General features: G+C 34.8%; 1 long non-coding RNA gene across 2 annotated transcripts; it reads left to right on the top strand.

The window, feature by feature from the left end:
• Window positions 1-5455: 5455 nt before the first annotated feature.
• Window positions 5456-6701, top strand: LOC149227070 (uncharacterized). Of its 2 annotated transcripts, none has more exons than XR_016247093.1 (3): window positions 5456-5535; window positions 5650-6015; window positions 6669-6701. It is a non-coding gene; the product is annotated as an uncharacterized LOC149227070 (long non-coding RNA). The 2 variants fall into 2 exon arrangements; XR_016247092.1 differs by lacking the exon at window positions 6669-6701 and adding an exon at window positions 6172-6307.
• Window positions 6702-7226: the final 525 nt, after the last annotated feature.

Below are 7226 nucleotides of genomic sequence, written 5' to 3'. Positions count from 1 at the left end.
TTGGAGTAGATCAAGGCCTAAGTAGGATGAGATAGAGGTAAGACAACCCAACACATAGCTCTCAACAAAACCGAGAAACAGATCTCATAAAAACCCGAAAACCCTAAAGTCGCAGGTACTAATCTATTTTTAGGGGTGATTGCAGTTTTTGGGGTGAAAGGTGTGCTCTAGACTTGAGATTGCACTTTTTGGGCTAAAAAGTGTGATTTTTTCTCCTTGATTCTCAGTCGGAAAATCTCAAAAAAAACTATCGTCTCTATTGCAGCTCATTCTTGTGACCAGCGGAAAAGACGAGAAAACTTGCAGAAGTTAGAAATTTGACATATCTAGGGTTAGAAAGCTAGTAAATAAAATTAAGAGTCTAAAAAAATAAGAAAACCTAACCTAAAAACTGAACGTCACCCAAGTTTTTGGATCAGAAGTAAAAAACCAACGAAGTTTCCAATTTTGTTGTAGTGTTTTCGTCTCAAAGATGTATGAAAAGAACCTACTTAAGACTCTAGATGACAAACAATCTCAACAATATAAATGGCTACTAAATGTTGTAGATTTGCAGCAAATGATAGAAGCAAATGATAGAAGTCCTGATCCATGACACAATCATAGTTAAACAACAAAAAGAAATAGTAATAACTCCAATCATCCAACGTAAACGAGATATACAAAGAATATATTTTATTATAACACCTGTGAAGGGAACAAATAAATTTCATGAGTCCCTCTCTATGGGATGGTTTCTTTTCTATCCTAAAATGTCTTCAACTTGTGTAGAGTCTCTCTCTTCTATAATGTGAAAACCCAACAAATAAAATGTTTGACCTTAATGAGAACTCAAATTGTAGAGAAATGGTGTGCGGCAATGAAAATAATAAGAGTTAGAGTAGTGAGTGCAACAACAAAAATAATCAAAAGTGAATAATGAATGGAAACACCCTCTATTTATAACAAAATATTGAGTTATCCTCGAATAAAGAGCAATAATAAAATATTATTAACCCCATTCTTGGAATAACCACTTGGAATATTTTATTATATTTGGTTAGGAGGGAAAATGTATTTAAACTTTTATTTAGAAATAATAAATAAATAAATGATTTATTTATCATCTCAAGAAATTGGTTAAGGAATAATAAAGAAATAATGATTTATTTAGTTATTCATAAGGGATTTAGTCAAATTTGACAAGGAATAATAATTGAGCAATGGTTTAATTAATTATTCCTAGAAGAAAATAAAATAAATAGTGATTTATTTAATTATTCTTCATGGTTTTAATTATAAATTACTTAACAATGGTGGTTTATTAAGTAATTTCTCATAATGAAAGCAATTTTACTATGGTGAAATTGAATTTACATGGTGTACTTTGATCTATCTAGTAAATTAGGCTAGATGATCAATTTTTGGTGATAACACATTCATCAAAGGGCACTGACCTAAACAAGGAAAGAGGGTGGAATGTTTCTATTTAGCAAGTGAATCTCAGGGCCATTGATGATAGAACTAATAGCCATATGCATAGATTGCATCAAAACGCTCTACCTACATTACTGAGCCATGGATCAGGTCAACAATGGTCTCATCCACTGTTTCACCTTCTGAGAGGCACCTCACCATGAAAGGGAGCATTCACACCACTAGAGCAAGGAGGTTAGCCAAAAATCGTGCAAACCCATCAAATCAATCACATGGGACTATACCACTAATATAAGGGAATTCGAGGCACCCATAACCAAACAGTCACATTGTTGATATGAAGGGTGATGTTCCTCAGTAGTAGTCAAAGTCGTGAGGAGGGTAATTTTGGGCACTAAAATGAACACCAAGCCATCTAACGAGTAGAGGTGTTAGATTGGTTTCAACCTCTGATTCGTTTCAATGGAAGGCAAAAGGGAGTTGCCCCAAAACCTTTACACCATTATTAAATCAGCTTATTCAGACCATGTCAAAACAAGCATGCAAAATATTGTGTCTCTATTATTAGAAGGCCATGCTCACATCTGTATGATACTAAGATGTAAATTGTTGAACATTTGGAGGAAGGAACCACAACAATTCTATGATCTAGTCGAGAAGATTGTTAAGAAAAACATAAAATTACTCAGAAGGGTGCTCACTACGAAGGAGGTGATAAGGATTGATGGAGGAAGAAAGAACAAAATATGCATCAAGAATGAGCAAAGGATGAGAGGACTATGGTCAATGTGTAATGGACCTTGGGCCCTTAACCATTCATGTTGAGGTGATAAGAGGAAACAAGGGTAGATCATGAAGATTCATCCATAGTCGGTTTCACCTATTTTTAGAAGAGAACCTATGAAGGATCCAAGGCTTAAGCAGTCAAGTACAAATGGTGAGCAACAACACCATGTTTTTTAGGGAAACTTATAGGACAGGTCGATGATAATCAATCAACTTGACAAAGTAAATCGTGAAAGGAAGGAGGGAATTCCTCTTGATGATGTGGCAGTTGAGTCTATAGATATCTAGGAGAACATCCATAAATAGTATCGGAAATCAGGTATAGATAACAGTCCACCAATACATCCATGTTTGATAGTCAAAGAGGGTGGACAACTTATCCCCACATGTGCAAAAAGCTAAGAAGAAGACATTATAGGAGAACCAAATGAGGAGCCATTAATAATAAACCGACATGATGAGCATGATCATGGAGGGTATCATGACAAATATAGTATGCAGGATAAGCCATTTTTGGAGGGTCAAACAAAGGTTCAAGTTAAAGTTGTGGTCATGGGGCATCTGGTGCAGTCAATATAGAGACATTTTGTAGGGCACGAGAATTTCTAGTAAAGGAATTTTGGGAAAGGATCATGCATTTCAAGACAAATCTTACGATGTTGAAATAGAGAGTCGGGGCAACCTGAGACACTGTCTTACAAGAGAATAGAAAATTTGACGACCTCATAAGGGTATGTGTTAAATCAATGACCGAGTTGCTTAGTGTTGAGGAATGAATCAAGTCCCTCACAAGGCAGGAAGAGGAGTACATTTGGGAGTTGCAGAGCAGCCCTCTACAAGAGTACATAGATAAGGCTTGCAACTCTACCAACCTACGATTATACATTGGGGATAGCAAGGAAGATTTATACAAATGGATCATGATGGGTGATCGAGTGGAGCAACATGAGTTGAGCATTAGGCAACATCAACATGGTAGATTTATTCCATGTGCAGGGATTCATTCATTATGTACTTCCCATGAGATGGATTTACGAGATATTATGAGTTGGAACTCTATTGATGGGATACTCTTAGCCAAGGGAATATTGCAACCTGGGCCCTTAAGCACAAGCAATGATGTAGGGCTGAGGTGGTGCCATAACCAACATGTCCTAGGACTTAGGTGGCATTGGGATCTAGGAGAATCCATTGGGGGCACGATTGATCAAAGGATTGTTTTGGATTCAGGTATCGAAGGATCGATTCATGATCATTCAGAATGGAGGCATGGAATAACACATTGGGTTGTATGGGATCCTGGTATCAATATACAAATGCTTCTTTTGTGGATAGAAGTGGATTACGTGAGGGCAAACAATCTTTGGGCGGGAGGATTTGTAATATATATATATATATATATATATATATATATATATATATATATATATATTTGGATATGGTCAAAGTGGATGCACTCTTCCCATGGTATTTAATGTGGCAGTTGCCCATGGCATTGGCCCATGGTATTTGGCTTTGTTTTTCGAGGGAAAACAATAAAATAAAGTCTCTAAAGAGTCAATCAAGCCTATAAAAGGGGATAGGGGAGTTATTTATCTATTTGGCTTTTGTTGTGAACTTGGCAAAGCTAGTTCTAGTTGATCCTAGGTATGAAAACCCTTGGGAGTAATTTGTGTAGTGGATCCATCTAGGATCTACAATTGTGCTTCAATATATTTAATTTATTTGTTGATGGGCAGCCATACATGCCAAGGCACAGGATTTAGTAGGTCTTGTGTGGGCATGTAATTTTGTTTCTATTTATTTACATAAAGAAGAGGCTGCATTCTTAGATATTTATTGTGTTAGGTGTTTTCACTACATGAATTTCATTAGAACACATAGAGTGTACCGTATCTCATTAAAATTTTGTTGTTGGGATATTACAAGATTCAATCATGCAATATTTGGATGTTAGTGGAGCCCTATAAGCCAACTAGAGTGTCTTCATGGTTTTTCTAATATTTTGACAAAATTATCACCATTCAACAATGGGGTTAAAGTCCATTGCAAGTTATTCTTTTTGAATGAAATAGTCAATGAACGCTACTTCCATAATTAAGTATAATCCGTATATATCAAAATATAGATCCAAATATGCATATAGCAAATAAATCGCTAACATGCATGCATATAAGCATAGTATTTATAGTGTGTTTTTAATGGGGGATTAGCCAAAAAAATATTCGATCATTCCCAACATAGCTTCATCTGCAATATTCTCATCATCATATCCTAGTACGAAAGAAATAACCAAAATTTCTTCTCTAGAAGAAGAAAACTTCGAAAGGAAAGATAATTTCAAGAGGAGTCACTGCTTTTAGGAGGTAATGAGACAATAGGTGTTTTACTTGAATTGTTATTGGAGTTATATTGTGACTACGGATTTTCATTGTTTTTAAGTATTTTTAGAAAGTATTGACATCTTGAAAATAGAAATAGAGATGTAGTTAGAGTAAAAATAATTGGGAAATAATCATGAGACGTCATGGCTTATTATTCAGGAGGACATCATAGCTTGCTCACAAAGATTTTTGAGAGTAGCACACTGATAAATAAATTCTAAAAAATGGTATTTTGCGAGAACAATAGATTAGCAAGGCCACAATAAGTGGGTTGCTAAGAGAAATTATGGCCACAATGTGTGGGTGTCTAAGAAAAATAACTCCTTTGAAATAGTACAGTGAAACAAATATTACAGTGACTAGTTGTCTCTTTAAAAGTGTATGTACATTATTTTTAAAAGCTAAAAATGCTGGTATATTTTACGTCTATTATGATACCAAATATCTTTTTATCTTTTGCCGCCCAAAAAGAACAACTCCTCTGACCATTGCCCGAAGAAACCCTAGTAGTTATGACAAATTTTTATTCTTCGCTAAAAGAGAATAACGCGCCTGCCCCCTTGGGCGAATAAATATGAGTCGTTACATATGTAAAGATGGCAAACAATTCTTTCTTCGGGGCAAAGAAAGAATATCTCTTCTGCCCAATTGGGCGAATAAATCTTTGTCACATCAGTGAATTGTGCAACTTTTTTTTTCTCTCAAAAAGAATAACTCGTCTGCCCAATAGGGCGTCCACAATATGTCATCCTCGTGACACTGGTCTTTGCATGATTGATCATGTCATTCATGTAAATTTAATACATGAAAACTTCAAAACTTGACCCTGGTTGGAAGTGTAGATGGTTTTCAAATCCGAGTTTGGAGTTCGCCTGCTTCTATACAAGGCAGGCTATGCCATTGTATTTCTCACCTCTTGCTTATGGAATTTTCCCTACTCCAGTTCTAGGTATGGTTGTATATTTCTAATCTGTGAGATATCATTGATTTGCTCATATTCTATGTCCACGTTAAGCATTGATTAACAGTAGCTTATCAATGTCCACGTTATGTCTTGTTACAGTTTAGCAGATTGAGTTGAACCGAAGCCGTTTTTTTAGCAAAAGTGGGAATGTTGTAGCCTTCAAAGGCGTTCCAGTTTCAATATCCATAAGCCTACAACATGAGCAATTTGCAACAAGCAGGGCGGAACTTCTGCGGCGATAACAAGAAGGTCGACCACAGGTGCAACAGCGGCGACAAGAACGTCATCGGCCCCAACACCAAGATCGACGGCAATCCCATCCTCGGCAACAACAGTGGCAACACCACTAACACCGGCAACAAAATCAACAGCAGCAACAACAACATGGTGAACAGCAACAACACCGGCAAAGCTGCCAGCGGCAACAAAGTCAGCATTGGCTAGTAGAGCAACTTATAACACCAGGTAATGACAACTTAATTAGACCAACTTTTATACTAAGTGCCTTTTGTTTTCCTCTCTAAAATTTATGCTCAGCTTTTGCTTCACTACCGCAATATATGCACAAATATGTCATGAATTTCTTTTCCTTGGGTTAATTACATTGTCATTGCATGGCAGGTACGGGAAAGAATAAATGCAGTCCAAGATTATTTGTCTATCTGAGACTGACTATGTGTTGATATATAGTTAGTTTAGAGCAAAATACTCTATTTACTATATTGTAACTCTGATTTACTTATGATCAAAACCTACCTGCCTGGTTACTTTGTTTTAATGATTTTATGGTCGGGTTGTGATATCTTCCACTAAGTAGTTAATTGAATAATTAAATAAATAAACAAGTTAAATAAAAAATATCAATCAAAAATAAATTTAAAGTATATATTCTTTTAAATGTATCTAATTAAATTTAAGTACATTTATTGTTACATATTTATAGATATGTAATTCAGTGAAGTTTCCCACTAAACTATGCTGTCTTTAAATATTTCTTCAGTGTAGTATATGCACAAATATGTCATGGTTCATGATTTTTCTTAAATTTTTATTACAAAAAGGCGTTATCAATTTCTTTTCTTGTGGTTTTGGTTAAGTACATTATTATTGCATGCCAGGTATGGGAAAGAATAAATACAGTTGAAGATTATGGATTGACTATGTGTTGATATATAGTTAGTTTAGAGCCAAATAGACTACTTATAAGGCATTCCCATATCAACATGTTGGATGCTGCTATATTGTAATTTTCATCTTCAAAAAGACCTAATGATTTTCTTTTCTTTTGATTAATTACATTGTTATTGCATGGCAGGTATGGGAAAGAATAAATGCAATGGATGATTATCTGTTTATCTAAGACTGACTACGTGTTGATATATAGTTAGTTTATAGCCAAATACTCTATTTACTTATAAATAGAAGAAGATGGACGCTGGTGTATTGTAATTTTGATTTATGTATGAACAAAACCTACTTGCCTGGTTACTTTGTTTTAATGATTTTATGGTCGGGCAATGATGTCTCCCAATAAGTAGTTAATTGAATAATTAATTAAATAAAAAATTATTAATTAAAATTAAATTTAATGTATATATTAATTTAAATGTATCTAATTAAATTTAAGTGTACTTACTATTACATATTTATAGACATTTATGTGATATCTTGCTTCA

This window comes from Pinus tabuliformis, chromosome J (genome assembly GCF_031772625.1).
Source record: "Pinus tabuliformis cultivar Carrire ecotype Pingquan chromosome J, CPIR1, whole genome shotgun sequence".
NCBI lineage: Eukaryota > Viridiplantae > Streptophyta > Pinopsida > Pinales > Pinaceae > Pinus > Pinus tabuliformis.
Note: the sequence above shows the minus strand (reverse complement) of the source record. Positions and strands in the feature narration are given on the sequence as shown.